The sequence below is a fragment of the Phoxinus phoxinus genome (assembly GCF_949152265.1).
Source record: "Phoxinus phoxinus genome assembly, chromosome: 12".
Taxonomy (NCBI): Eukaryota; Metazoa; Chordata; class Actinopteri; order Cypriniformes; family Leuciscidae; genus Phoxinus; species Phoxinus phoxinus.
The window spans coordinates 25,755,590-25,771,237 of NC_136887.1; the positions used below are offsets into that span (position 1 = coordinate 25,755,590).

At 38.0% G+C, this 15,648-nt stretch overlaps 1 long non-coding RNA gene across 1 annotated transcript; it reads left to right on the forward strand.

Moving 5' to 3' along the window:
• Nucleotides 1-235: 235 nt before the first annotated feature.
• Nucleotides 236-5,476, forward strand: LOC307008384. Its single transcript, XR_013799805.1, has 3 exons — nucleotides 236-586; nucleotides 1,136-1,296; nucleotides 5,352-5,476. It is a non-coding gene; the product is annotated as an uncharacterized lncRNA (long non-coding RNA).
• Nucleotides 5,477-15,648: the final 10,172 nt, after the last annotated feature.

A 15,648-nucleotide genomic window follows, 5' to 3' on the forward strand; every position in this document is an offset into this window, starting at 1 on the left:
GAGGTACACAAACCTACTTTTGGAGGTCCACTTCCCTGCAGAGTTTAATTCCAACCTTGCTCCAAAACACCTGCATGTTATTTTCAAGGAAACCCAAAGGCCTGGCTTACCTGGTCGTTAAAAAAGTAACAATAAACATGTCTCTCTTTTTTAAATATTTATTTCTTGAAACATAGGCTAGCTCTTAAATTGTGTATTGTGAAAAAATATCCTATTTCCCCTCCACAAATCCACCTCACTTTTCCATTATATGTCACATCAATGTTTCAATAGCCACTGTGTTTGTGACCAATATGATTCCATTTATATTTAATATCTGCTTTATCCAAAATATTCTGCTGACCATAGCAGTGCTGATTCATGCAGTGTCAAGAGCAGACACAGCAAGACTAGAGATGTCCTTATACCTGCTGATGGGGTATTGTGTCTGTAGCATTGAGAGTTGTCTAGTTGTCAACAAAGAAGAATCCAAGCTGTCTATTTCAAAGTCATGCCACCAATGACACATTAAAGAAATGCTAACAGTGCTACAAGGCAAAGTCTTCATTCAGCATGACAGATGTGCGACAGATGCTGGGATAAAATGGTAAGCATTTTACAAGCATTATTTTTCACTGGTGACTGTGTGGCCGTTGTAGTAATGCAATTAGATTTTTTAAAGCAATTTAATAAATCGATGTTATTTTTTTAAATTAATTTATTAACTTTTTTTTAATTAAAATAATTAATAAATTAAATAAAACTTATATTAACTTCTCATGTTACTCATCTCAGGACGATACACCTTGTTTTGTAAGTCACCTTGGATAGTAGTGTCTGGTAAATATATAAGAAAATGGCTTGTAAACCTAATTATATTAAAATTAGCATAATTTGCTAACCCCCCCCCCCCCCCCCACCCCACCCCCTAATTATAAATAAATAATTGTTGTTATGTTATGTATACAAAAGGATATAATATATATTCAAATATGGAGAATGGAGACCATGTTCTGAGATCCCCAGTAGGGGGGAGGAATTTCAGAGAGTAATAAAACAAAATCTCAGTTTGTTTCTCACACAAAGGTGAGGAAATGATGACAGAATTTGTATTTTCTTCTGATGCATGTGCAATGGTCTCTCATGTCACCTATAGCATAAGCTGCATGGACCTGGATTGGGAATCATGTTTCAAGGGCCAAGAAGCTGAGCAGCTAAAGAAGTACCCCAGACCAGACCTGAAAAAATCCTGGCTGCAGAACTGAGCACCTATGAGCAAAGATGGCAGATTTTGGATCAATTGAGATGAATGGGAATGTAAGTGGATGGCTTTCTGCAGGTTTTACAGACCTCCTTATAGCTGGACTGGGTAAATTTGTCTAAGAGAGAGATAAAAAGGTGGGGGTGAACAGAGAGGGAGAAGATGGGAGTCATTTAAGCACTGACTCTTCCACCCACACTGAAACTGCAGCAGCTTCTCATCTGCAGTTCCATGTTAAACACCACCATCCTCTCTCTCTCTCTCTCTCTCTCTCTCTCTCTCTCTCTCTCTGCATCTCTCTCTCTCTCTCTCTCTCTCTCTCTCTCTCTCTCTCTCTCTCTCTCTCTCTCTCTCTCTCTCTCTCTCTCTCTCTCTCTCTCTCTCTCTCTCTCTCTCTCTCTCCATCTCTGAATTCTGCTTGTTGTGTCCACAGCTTTTATTGCAGTACCCCTCGAGTGTCCTACAGTCTCTGCCTCATGTTTGAGGAAGAAAAAGATGGACATTTCATAGAAAACAGTGTTCTTTGTGTCAAGTATTCCCTCTACATATTATCTAACAATGCGTTACTGTTACTATATTCCTTAAAGGGGTACTTTACTGCTGGCAAAATGGGCTTTCAACAAAACTTGGCTGCCTATACAATAGAAAGATTTTTTTTGTGTGCTACATGACTAGAGAAAACCAAGAAAAAAAGGCCAAATAGGTAGGAAAACTTCAACACCCATAATGCATGTTGCCACTCCCACCAGTCTGCTATGGACATGCTTACTTACCAGAGTAAGAAAAAACACCTTGCTTTAGTTGGAAATACTTTTAGTCATAATGACGTTTTGAGAGTAAACGTTTAGTGGGAGTGATTGAAGGAACCAGTGTATTATAGGCAGTGGCTAAAGGCTGTTGAGAATTGTAAATGCGGAGAGAACGCTGTAACGGAAAATCTGAAAAATCTCTGTGTTTGTTGTAAACAATTCAAAATTCATGCCCATTTTTAGCGTAATGCTGCTTTTAATGCTGTCATTTTTTAATGATAAACCTACTCTCTTACAGTAACTGCTCTGTTAATAACCCTCTTTCGATCAGACTGTCTGTGGGCAGGAAAACAAAAATACAGAAGTATAATCTAGTTTTCATGAAAGCCCTAGAGCTGTCAAAAGTCAGCCAGCGTACTTTTGCTGACAAATAAACACAAATTTCTCGGTGCAGGTAACATGGAGAACGAGTAAACATTTGTTAATTTACACATACTACTGACATTGATTTGTAACAATATAAAGCGGGTTGTAAAATCGGGAAAGTTAAACTTAAAAAGTTACACCAATCGGCTTTTTGATCAAACGTATTTTTTTCTTTTGAACTCTAAGAATATGCAAATGGTACCTACAACAGAAAAAATATCATTAAAGCATAGTTTATATATATTTGACATGCTTTTGAACAAAGTTTTGCTTAATGATTCACATAAAGTACTGTATTTTCTTCCCCCATTCAAGTATATGTATTGCAGCTGATAGATAACAGCTGCTCAAACCGTTTCCAAGATGGCCGCTGAGTGCTATAAATGCTGTACACATACAATATACATACATAAATGGTTCAACATACAGCTCCTCAAACACGCACACTCTCCAACACATCCGCTGTGCACTTCAACATCTTCCACTCCTTTTACCCTGCCTCATATTTTTCCTCTGTGCAATCTCTTTGCATAATTCATCTGTTTTATCGCCGCGCAAGGGTCTCGTCAACACCGGCTAATTTTAGCGAGGGACAAGAGGCGGCTTTGTGATAAAGCTGCGAAGTGTCTTTTTCTGCTCCGACTTCAAGTACATGTGGATATGTGTGTGTATGTTTGTGGCTAAGCACTGTTCCTCTCAACATCCTATCACTTCAGTGAACCGGTTTTATGCGGCGTGCTTTTATCTTTGCCTCACTCTTTTTTTCCCATTATTTTTCCCTCTTTTTACCACTTTCAATTTCTTTTACATGTCACTTTCTCTTAGTTTCGAAGGATATTTCAGTTCATCAATGCTCATTCGAGCTAGCATGTACTGCTGTTGCGGGTTGTCTGACAGGCATGTCAGTGCATACCAGTTGGGGTTCTTGTTTCTTTGTCTTCCCAATTATGCCCTGCCTAGCTGTCTCCCTTTCTACTGAAGATAGCGGTAGCTTCATATCCTATGGTAGGCCTATGTTTTATTAATTGGAACGTCTGCAAAATATTGACCCCGGTATTTGTCCAACCTAATCGTGTTTACTGTGCTTCCCAGCGGCATGTAAATAATCCCAAATCAGCTTTAATGAGTTAGGAGAGAGTTTGAACTGCCTGCGAGCATGAAGCGTGGATGATTCGAGCTTTCGGAAAGGGGAGCGGTTGGTTTCTATCGCTTTAGCGCCAGTGCTATAGAGTGTGTTTTTGTAAAAGAAGGGGCAATGGTTGAGAAAGATGAAAGGGTTGCAACGAATATGTGACTGCCACTTCGCATGCGTGTGTGTTCGTGTGGGGGTGCTGGGGCAATGCGGATATAAGTGTTTGATGACAAACTCATTTGCTCTATGATGTGATCATTAGCATTGATGTTCTAATTGATTTGGTCAGCAGAAAGAGAGGGAAAGATGAAAGTAAGGCAGAAAGAAAATCTGTATAATGTGTGGGTGTGTGCATTTGCAATTTGTGTGCATATCTGTTCATATATGTTAATTAGCTTGAGGGTCATAACCATGTGTGAACATCTTGAATAATATTTAAAGGTTAACCCGGCTGATTCTTAGAAAATCGGAGTTACTTTTCTGTGAGCATGTTGGAGAATATTATTTCTGCTGGTCCTAAGAAAAAAATTGCAGTTGGCAGAACTTTAACTTATGACTCTTAATTCAATGCATCGATGACCTTTTTTTCTGCTCTTTTGAAAAATGATCTCTCCATACATGTCAATGACATATTAACATTATAATGCGGCTAATGATCTAGGTGATCATATTTATATATGGGTTTATCGTTCATCTCTCTCACTGACAGCTTCTTAAAATTGCATTCTAAACACAGACTCAGCAAATCTATGAATACCCGGGCACATAAGATTCATGACCACATTAGGGCGATCACTAATGTGTGGGATGAGAAAAGGAAGAGAGAGGAAACGCATTGGCAGTTGAAATGTAATTTGAAAAATATAATGCATCCTTTAACGCAAGCTTGGTTTGAGGAAAAAAAATGAGTATGGTGATGCATCATTTCAGTCACTCTGATGTACAAAACCTAGAGCACTTCTATGCAGTAAGTAACGCATATATGTGAATTGAATAAAGAGTCTATTTAGCAAATTCTGACTAACATGTAAACGTCAGTGTATACAGTGCCATTCATACGTTTGGAATATTGCAATGACTTTGGATCTTCACAGTTGCTAAAGTGGCATATTGTTTGTATTTTAAAGTGGAAAGTGAGATCCCCCCCACCCAAGGATATCCATGGAATTGATAAATAACAAAAATGAAAAGTTATTTATTAATTCCATATAATTACGTTTCAAATTACTCATCATTACCTACACTACCATTCAAAAGTTTGGTGCTTTAAAAAGTTTATTTTTTATTTTTTATTTTTTAAATAAGTCTTTTATGCTTACCAAAGCTGCATTTATTGATTAAACAATAATTAGTGGATTTAAAATGATACTTTTTTTTGGTTTTTTAGGATTCTATGAATAAAAGTATAACAAAAACAGCATTTATTTGAAATAGACATTTTGTAACAATACAAAAGTCTTTACTGTAAATTTTTATCAATTTAATGCGCACACAGACATTATGCTATCTAAATTATGATCCATGATCCAAATCCATGAATCTATACAAAAAATCTGATACAGCATTTTATAAATAACACAAAATAAATGAAATGCATAGTCATAAATATCAAAATTATAGCATTTGTGAATCAAGCACTAAAACAACGTAAATGCACTATCAGCAGCCCCATTTCATATTAGTGAATAATTCCCCTCCAACTTCAAAACCAGTGCTGTATTAGAAACTGCCTTTTTCCAATGTGCCATGTGACCTTTGAAATGAACTGTGACCTTTAATTTCCCTTTTTCATCTCTGAATAAAGACTTGACCCCATCTGCAGCCACTGCTGACACTTATTACAGTCCTCCGCAAGGGAAACGGCCTCTCTGAGGAACATGGACCCGAGGTGGCGAGGCCTCACTTCAGTCTGTCATTGTGGCGACCCACGTGAGTGTGTTCATAAGTGGCGGGTGTATTAGCGGGTAGGTGGATTTGAGCGATGACTGTATTTTAAACAGCCCCGTGGACGAGTACGCATGTGGGCTGAGAGGTTACGAGGTACAATTCAGGTGAGATGGAGCTACATTGTGTGCTAGTGTGTGTTTTGTGTGTATCAGCAGTACTGAAGAGCACCTGGAGTGTAATGGAAAGCGGTAAGCAGTGTAGTGATGGACTACGCTGGAGCAGCCGGTGGCATTCACCTTCAGACAGGGGTCACACACAGCCTCCGTAAAGAGCCTGTAATAACTGTTCTCCCAGCCCGAGCTTACTGGTACAAAACACAGCTAGAAAACAAACCACGCGGATGCTTAAACATAAAAACACCGAACCGCACAAATCTCTTTGTGTATGTGAAGAAAGCGCTCATTGATCAGATTTTAATTGTTTTTTTTGCTTCTCCCCGTCTAGCTTTTGTGAAGAGATTCAGTCAGATGTCAATCAGTAAGCTGGCACAAAGTGGGCAAGTGTGACGTTCTGGAGATGATACCCTCTTCACCTCTCCAGGAACAGCTGGCCGTTGTCAAAAACATCATTACTCGAGTGGCGTGATGCAGAGCTGTTCCAGGTAGGTCAATGTGACACATCAACACTCGCGCTACTTCTTCCTTCAGCTAACAATTCATCGTGCTGACTGATCCCTTTTGATCTCTGGTAAACAGGCCTAAATTAATCTCATTGTCAGACTGCCTAACACATTCCATATTTAACTATAGAAAGATGTTTTAATGCCTGTTCATATACAAGGATTGAAAGCAGAATATGTGCCTGCAGTGTTAAGCTGGAGAGTCTGTCTTCTTTCTCGCTACAAATCTAAATCACGTGTGTAACGCATCAACCCATAACGCAATTACAAGTCAGCAAGAATTATTTTCCATGTGACAAAAAAACCTACTAACAGACTAGTAGCTCTCATAATTTGTAAAATTATGTTAGAAAGACACTTTGTAAAAATTAGAAAAAAAGAATGATGTGAAATTTGAATAGAGATGGGTCAAGAAAAACATGACAAAGTGTTCTTTTCACATATGAAAAATGTGAAGTGCGTAATTGTCATATATTCCTCATGTCTTGTCTGGACTTTTGTTGCATTTCCTTGCGTAGTGCCATGTTTTGTAGTCCTTTTTCTATTAGTTCTCTGATTGTTCCCAGGTGTGTCTTGTTTGAGATGTCTTATGTCTTGTTTGTGCCCCAGTGTTTCTCATGTTCTTTGTCTGGTGTTGTCCTATGTGGATGTTATGTGTGCTGTTTGGGAGTGCTATTCATTTCCGTGGTAAAGATCATTAACTTAGGGACCGCTTGCACGACACCATTTTCAACCGAAAACAGAAATTTTTTAATGCAATCTGGGCATTCAATTACACGACGATGGCGTTTGGTGGCCTGAGAATGCAAACTTTAAAGTAACTTTCAAAGTGGAAGTTTTTGAAAGTGATACATCTCTGTGTAAACTTCAAAAATGTGAATCTGTGAAAACATGACAGCATGCACATGCGTATTACGTGTTTAGTGTATAGTCATGCACGTTTGAATGCGTAAGCACGCGGGTGTGTCTTTATAGTCTGTCTTTGCCAATTACTTGTCTGGCAATACAATATTGCAGCGTTTTTTAGTCGTTTCCATGCCAATCTCTATTACCATGCCAATCTATCAGGGAGTTGTCACGACAGAATTATTAACTTTTTTGTATTATTATTATTATATCATATCTATATTATGATTACATTTAAGCATTGCAATAAATATAATAATTACAATACAACTAAGTTTGTGATGACCATCTTTAAATCAAGGAGGATCATAGATCAGCAAATAATCATCATGATTCAAAACACATTTTTATGAAAATTCTTTAAATATTCCAGAACGCATATAACATAACTACTGGAGAAGAAAACAACAACTTTGCTGAAATGGACACATGTAACATGTAATGATGAATAAATCTGCAGCATGAATGCAAATTCCATAAAAAATTCATTGAATTTTAATTTTCAGAGTAATGCATCAATGCATAACATCCCAAGCATTATATCATCATCACGGTTGATATTTTCATACTGGGTGCAAATGATCAGAGATTATCTCACCAATGAGCGTGAAATGGAAAACCCAGATTGGAGTTGGAGTGGAGTGATTACAAAACTCTTGATTGAAAGTATACGTACTGAGAAAGAATGGAAGGCTTAAAGTTAATCTCACTGCAGAACTTCCCTCTAGCCTCTTCCCTATCTGTCCGACACAATGAACCCTCAATCCCATTGAGCATACTAACCCAAACAACATTTCATTTAATCATCCACAACCCCGCCTCCTCTTTCGCTCTACTTTGTCTTCTTGAGGAATAGACATGTGGCTTGTGCAGACAAGGAAGGAGTTTTCCATTCCTAGTCCACCACAACTGATGGGATTACATTTTAGAAGACCAAGGATGCCCCACCGTTGGCATCCGCTTCATCAAAACTCTTCCCTCGTCCTGCTCCCTACCTTTGTAGTGAAAGTGCTTGTCAAGAACAAAGCCACTGTAGTGGCGTATTCAGAGGTGTGGATGGGGAAAACGACCAGAATGACATCTCAATGTCACCATGCTGGAAAAACTTTCAAAAAGGCCTTTTGCTCCCGCTTGTCTCTGAGGTTTGGATGATGTCCAGACGTATCGCCCGCTCATTCTTTTATGTCATTGCGGGTTCACGCATCGTCTATCCATATACAATCATTTCGCTTTTTTGGTATGCATCAGCCATCGATGCGGTTGCAATGTTCAATCTTTTTTTTTTTTTTCACACCCTCAGTGTCAGGGAAATAACTTAATATGATAGGTTCAATCCAGAGAGGCCTGCTGTAACACCAGCTGAGTATTACTTTCACATCTGAGTTTGAGAGCCATGAAATGGCTTCCCTCTTGCCTTCCAGCTTTACAATCTAACATTACACCAGGTCCTGGCACACAGTCCCGTGGGGCGGCGCACCTCATGGTGGATACATCACAGGGAAAAACAGACAAAATCAACAAGACCACTGGCCTCTTGGGGGCAAATGCAGGCTCGATTGCATCCAAGAAAGAGTCCACCCTCACCTCGCTGCTCTTCTCCACCACAGAAGTGTGTGAAGTGTATCCACTCGTTGGCTTCTATTAAATCCTTTGTGCCCCTGACAGAGGTAGGCTAGTTGTCGTTTTGCATGACACTGACACTACCCCTGACAGGTGAACCGCATGACAGCTTGGAGATCCGCCTCAATACAGCTGTCGTAAATGTAGAAGAAAGGACAATGATTACAGAAACCTGCTTCCAATTGTTATTTCAAGTGCGGGCACTGTGGTTATTTTAACACTTTAGAATAATGTCCTGTCATTAATGAATAACTACACAGGAACAAATGAGTAATGCAATATTAGCATTCTAGTAACTGCTATTAACTAACAAGAAACTCTGATTAATTAGTAAGTAATAGCACTCAGTTGAATGAGGTAGTTCACTATATAGCTAATAAATAACTATTTTTTCATTCCTCCCAGAGGACTATAAGAACTACTGTATGTGAATAATGCATAATGTTAAATTAATTCTAAAGTGAAGATCATGGTGAAGATCATGGTAACCCACTAGTAATGCCTTTAGAAGTATAGTAAAACTTAAGTGAAAAGCATGATAACTCTAGTAATGACTGATATCATTTTAAGTTTGTGTGGTTTTGGATAGTAATTGTTTCTGATGGATTTGGTAACTCTAGTCATTACTAGTGGGTTAACATGATCTTCACATTAGAATACTGGTCCAAATAATAAGTAATTCCTTTAGAAGAAAGTAACACTTCAGTCATTACTATACCATGGCCTTGTATGACCATGTATAGTTCTTAGTAGTCCTCTGGGAGGTATGAAAAAGGTAGTTATTGATTGGCTTTATAGTGAACTACCTCATTCAACTGAGTGCTATTACTTACTAATTTGTTAATCAGAGTTTTTTTTTTTGTAAATGGCAGTTACTACAATGTTGAGTTACTTATTTGTTCCTGTGTAATTATTCATTATCGATGGAACAGTATTCTAAAGTGCTACCATTTTTTTTATAAAGGACATCAAATGTTAACATTTTAACATTTTTCTGGCTGCTTTCTTGAGGGCCGAAGTGTGCTCGTCGGTATTGGTCTATTTTCTTTAATCTTCTTTAAGCGCAAAGGAGCAACTGTGTCTAAAGTGTTGGAAAAGAGAGAGTAAATAGTTTATGTTGCAACATTGTGTTCTATGTTATCTGGGATGCTGAGGAGATGAAACTGATCAGGAAGATTATGTATATAGCAATCTCTAGTGGTAGAAGTGATAGTTCTACCATATTTGTAACAAGAGTCAGTTTTGCAGCCTTGGCTAAATGTAGTATACACAAGATAATGATCTGAGATCTGAGATGTCAACGCATATATCTGAGATGACGTGCATAAGCAATTCTTCTATCACTTGTTTCTGCTTCTTCGCCTGTGTTTTGATCTGGAGATTCAGTACTTTTTCAGTTCATAAGACAGTATGTCAAACTATGTAAAAAAAAAAAACCCATTTAATAGGCTACTTTATCAAATGAGTAAACAACTATAAGTCAAGTATACTTAGAATACTTAATTATACTTTTAAGTATATCTCGATCAAAATATTGAGTACAAGGATAGGCCAAATATACTTAGACTTTTCTGTCAGTATTAGTGAAGTAAATTATTGTGTAATTTTAAGTATTTCTGAGAGTAGACTGAATCTTATTTGTAGTTTAAAAGAAATATAATAGCACAGTTGAATAAACTTATTTTTGCAGGGTCAGTTAGTAACAAAAAAATAAAATAAAATATAAACTATAAATCTATACATTGCTGCTTTTTAATTTGAACAGAAATTTGTGTTCATAGAAAGTGTTCAGTTTCATAATTCATACATTTTTATTTTTAATATAAAACATAGTTATAAATCAATAGATTTATTATTAGAGAAAACAAACTGAAGATAAACTCCTTGATTAGAAGCCCTAGAAAATCCAGTCAAACGGGATAAACGAGAACTGATAGAAAACAAGCCAGGTTCATTGTCAGATTCGTTGCTCCTCTCCCAGGAACTCAAAATCACCTCAACAATATAATGCAATAGGATTTGTCCAGAAAGAGGATTCTGACAGCATCTTCAGAGTTTGATGTAGAAAACAGCCGCATGTAGAAAACAGCGGGTGAGAAATCAGGACATCTAAATGGGGAAGGAGAACATAAAAGGACAGTAAATGGGATAGAAATCGCTGGGCAGCACAGGACGGCACTTCTTAGGCAGAGTCTCCTGGAATATAATGGCTACCTGAGAGGAATAAAAGATTGAAATTGTTTTGCGTTTTAACACCATCAAAAGCTTTTTTATTTTTTTATTTGGAGAGAGAGTTCTCCTAGCATGGCATCAACTGTAGCAGAGGTAATGCTGATTGTCATAGAGAGCTTTTATAGCTTTGGATGAGCCATCTTGCTGCTGACAATATTTACATAGCCCCCCTGCAGTTCTCTAAACTGAACGATGTTACAACGCTGTTCATTTTTCAGGGTAATTAATTTTACCACCTGGCAGACAGAAATAATAAAAGTGAAATTTATTGACTCTTTTTATTTTGTTGATGCAGGAGAGAAAAGGGCACCGCCGTTTGTAAATAAACAAGGATTCGTTATTATAAGTAGACCATACAGATAATGGGCTTCTTATTACATAGTGTTCATGTATTTGAATCTGTTGAAAAAGAAACGTTATTTAGCAACGGCAGCTCATGGCCACCTTGAAGATCCAGTGATTTTTCTTTTCTGCTGTTGATCTAACTATTTGAAAATTCAAGTCATCTTGGCTCAGAGTTATTTATCTACCAATCTCCCAGATCAACATCTTTGTGTCTTCATGGAACAACATTGTTGATCAATCAAAATAATGACTCCTACAATCTGTAACGTACGGAATGAGGCGGTCGGATCCATGTGCAGCACTTTATTTAAATTTACACACAAGAAGACAAACTCAAGCAGACAGTTCAATAAAGGGCAATCCGGTAACTCGTGGTCAAAACAGGCTTAGGTCGAGGCAGGCAGCACAGGTTCATAAACAGTCCAGAAAACAGGCAAGGGTCAAGAGTCCAGGGAAACACGGAATAACAACACAAGGAATAATGCTCAGAGATGTACGCTTACAAGTGTAACAAGACTTCGCAAAGGACACAGGGAAAACTCAGGTTTAAATAAGGAACTCAATAACAGGTAATCAAACACAACTGAACGTAATTAAACAATAATGAGTCCATGGTGGAAAATAACACAGGAAGAGAGTGCCCTCCAGTGGCTCATGCGGGCACTCCAGCCGCTGATTGTCACACAATCACAGGTCAAGGATTGGTTGATACAAATTGTGTACCAGAAAAACAAAGGCAGTTGTTCCAGTAACATGTTCTACTGGTGTATTTCATGTTAAAGGGTTAGTTCACCCAAAAATAAAATTGATCCCATGATTTACTCACCCTCAAGCCATCCCAGGTGTACAAAACTTCTTTCAGACTGAGTTATATTCAAAATTATTTTATAATGATAGTGAATATGGCTCGAGATTTTGAAGCCCAAAAAAGTGCATCCCTCCATCATAAAAGTAATCGATATGGCTCCAGTGGATTGTGTGTAAAAAATAAAAATAAATGATAAGAAATGAATAAGCCATGAAGATAAGCTAAACAATTGATGGAACAGTATCTTTCATCTATTTGATGTGGGATTAAGAATGTATTTGCAAGGATAGTTTGTCACAGAAGAGCCAGTCTCTCTCACCACCCTTTCACAGAGTCCCCTCAACACCGTCACCGGAGTTCTGAGATACACCCGTTCTTAATCACACACAATGCCATATTTAAGCACACACATCATTCCCAGTCTTTGTCTGGAAGAGTAAGGACTCATACCTGGTCTCCTGGTATTTCTCCTGTGGATTTGTCTCCTATTCCATCTCCATGAAAGTGAGTCCCCTTCCTTTATCTCCTCGTTGGATCAACGTTTCTTGTGTGTGTACTTCCCATCCATTCTCCACAAGACCTCCACGATCTTTGGACCTGCCGTACGAAAGGACAGTTATAGTATTCTCCATAATCTCTTTTTTTTTGCATTCTGTCTGTTCCATCAGATCTCGCCAGTTTTCTCTATGTTGTCAATAAACTGCTGAACTTACCATCTACTCTGAGTCTATCCGTTGCATAGTTCACCCAAAAATTACCCCCTAAAAAATCTGGCCTCATTTACTCACCCTGAAATTCTTCCAAACCTGTATGAATTCCTTTCTTCTCTTGAACACAAAATATGCTGTTTCCTGCTCCAGTTCGTAATTTAGCGGCCCCTAGAGGTAATGCGCCTCTATTTAAGTAGAGCATGTGCTGTTCAGCCATATGGTTGTCAGGCATTTGAGAGAGCACACAGATGATTTTCATCTCAATACTTCACTCTTGAAAAGGCATTGTCTGCAAGAGTTTTCTAAAATCAATAATGTTATGAAAGGTGTTTGTCATATATTGTGGTGTTGTATTTGAAGATGTTAGATGTCTGTACAAATTGGACTTTTGGAACGTTGTTTATGCTATTATGTATGCTATGCTATCTATTTTTGAAAATGGATGTATCAGATGAGCATAAATGTCTGCTAAGACGTCTTGTAAGTTCATGTATTTCTATATTTTTTTCCATTAAATGCACTTGAAGTCAGCTCTGTCTCTGTACTTTTTAGAGGAGTGTTAAGCTTACTGCATATAGCTAGTAGGCCTATCAGTAAACATACAAAAGAAAATGAAGAATGTCGGGACCAAACAGTTGATGTTACCCATATTCTTGAAAATATCTTCTTTTATGTTACACACGTTTTAATTTTAGGGCGAGTAAATGACAAAATGTTTTATTTTTGGGAGAACTGTCCCTTAATAGAATATATAAAGCATCACAACAATGAGTATCTGAACTAATCTGTTTTTGAGGTGGATTTTTGTCACAGCCTCATAACCTTGTTTGGTATCACAAGGCACTAAATGTAACATTTTGTCAGTTAATCATTTCTTTTAAAGACTTGCCAAACAATTTTTTTTGAGAATGTTAATCTTATACTTGAAGTTTACATCATTAATCGTTATTTTCCTGTTTATTACTGTAAATCTGCTTTGAAACAATGAGCTATAGAAATAGATGTGACTTGACTTGAGCAACTTCTCTAAAAATAAGTGCTGTAAAGTGCACTTTTGCACTTTAGAATTAAGTAAACATTGCTGAATTGTTAAAATGATCCTTCATACATCTTTCAGTCTCTCTATACCCTGGTCCACCTATCACCCATCTTTTGCATTCTCATCATTTTTGCTCGACACAGTCCTCCTCTAGGCTGTGATAACAATTACAACCAGTACTTCAAACTTGTCAGCCCAAAGTATCTCTCTTCCCCTTCACTCCCTTCCATTTTCTCTGTGCCAGAAGTCCATGCCTCATCCTTCTGCATGGGCCTTCTAGTTGTAGATAATGAGCTGGGATTGAGGCAGAAGAACTGTTGTGGAGTTTGTATCCTCATGCCTGCAAGCGGCTCTATCTGCTTCTCCTATTACTCCATGTTGCCTTGACTACTGCTATAGAGTTATTTTGAGTGTGGGGGAATTAAAAAGAAAAAGTTCTTTGTTCAAAATCAGCCGTTTCCAATGCGGGTGACTTACAGTGAGATCAAACGTCAGCAGGCAGATGTACAGCTGAGGCAACTGAGAAAAACAGTTCCCTCGCAGACTGCAGGCACAGTTGCTGCTGCGGAAGAAAAGAAAGAAGACACGGAACACAATTCAGAAATACAATGCATCATTACAAGAGCTAATCAATGGGTATTTGTGTATGCCAAAATTTCATACGAGTAAGAATGATCACTGAGCTTTAAACATAACAAGCTGGTTTTAATTGATCATTTAAATCTGACAACATCTTCACTAAAGACTTCGTATGCTTCTTGTTTATTGAGCTTCATTTATGAGCCTGTAATTGTATTACCAACAGCAATGTTACGAGGCCATTATCACTGCAACATTAATTTGCAATGCGAAAAAATACTAGCTTTAAGCGAATGTGGATCAATTCTGAATGTTCTTGGCTCTGTTTTACGTCTTTATCGCAGTAACATTTATGGCATACACTCTTTTCACCAATAGGCAAAATAACGGTGCCCCCAGTTCCTTTGTATTATTCATTGTGCTCATCATGCCTGATTTGAACATCTTTGTTCTTTATAGGGGTACAAGAGGGAACATGACATTCGGAGCACATCCCTTAAGTGGGAAACATGGGGATCGTTCGGCCCACTGAGCGGCACCTTAGTTTCTGAAGAGCTGTTTCAAACCATTAGAACAAAATAGAGGATACAAAAATCTCTGTTTCTATTAAAACATATCGCCAAAAAAAAGTAATTTAAAAAAGACCTTTTTAAAATATGATTACAGGCTGAAATAGTATGGAAAGAAAGAGCCAAGTAACAAAGCGTCAGATTCGGCAACAGGAAGAAGTCAAAATGACACGGCAGCAGGCGGTCTTCCTCCCCTCGGGCCACAGTTCGGAAGACAGAGGCTCCAGATGCGTTGTCATAAACTAAATCCTTTTGGGAGATAGATGGGAAGAGAAGAAAGGATTACATTCTCACAGAGATGAATAGATCATGCTGGATTTCAGCAGGGCACAGTTGGTATCAGATGTTTTGGGGAGAATCATTCTCTATTAAGGTGCCATCCCACCAGCTGACTTGTAACAACTCGATTTTGGTAGGGGATGTCACACATACTCACTGTTTGTACTGAAAACTGTATTTCCCATTGCAACAGAAAGTTTGGCGTGACATTGAAGGGCTCATCTCTTTAAATCACTAATCACAGCCGTGATGTTTAGAAAACCAGCATGATTGTGAATATTGCTTTATGCAACAGAACAATAAACAATCATTTTAAAGCAGCTTACATTTCAGTGACAATATTTTCAGTTATTTGATCAATTTCTGCTCTGCCAACAGAAATGTTTCCAAACAAAGCCAAAGTAGAACTGTTGCATGTCTCCGAGCATTACACAATAGTGGTGCTTCA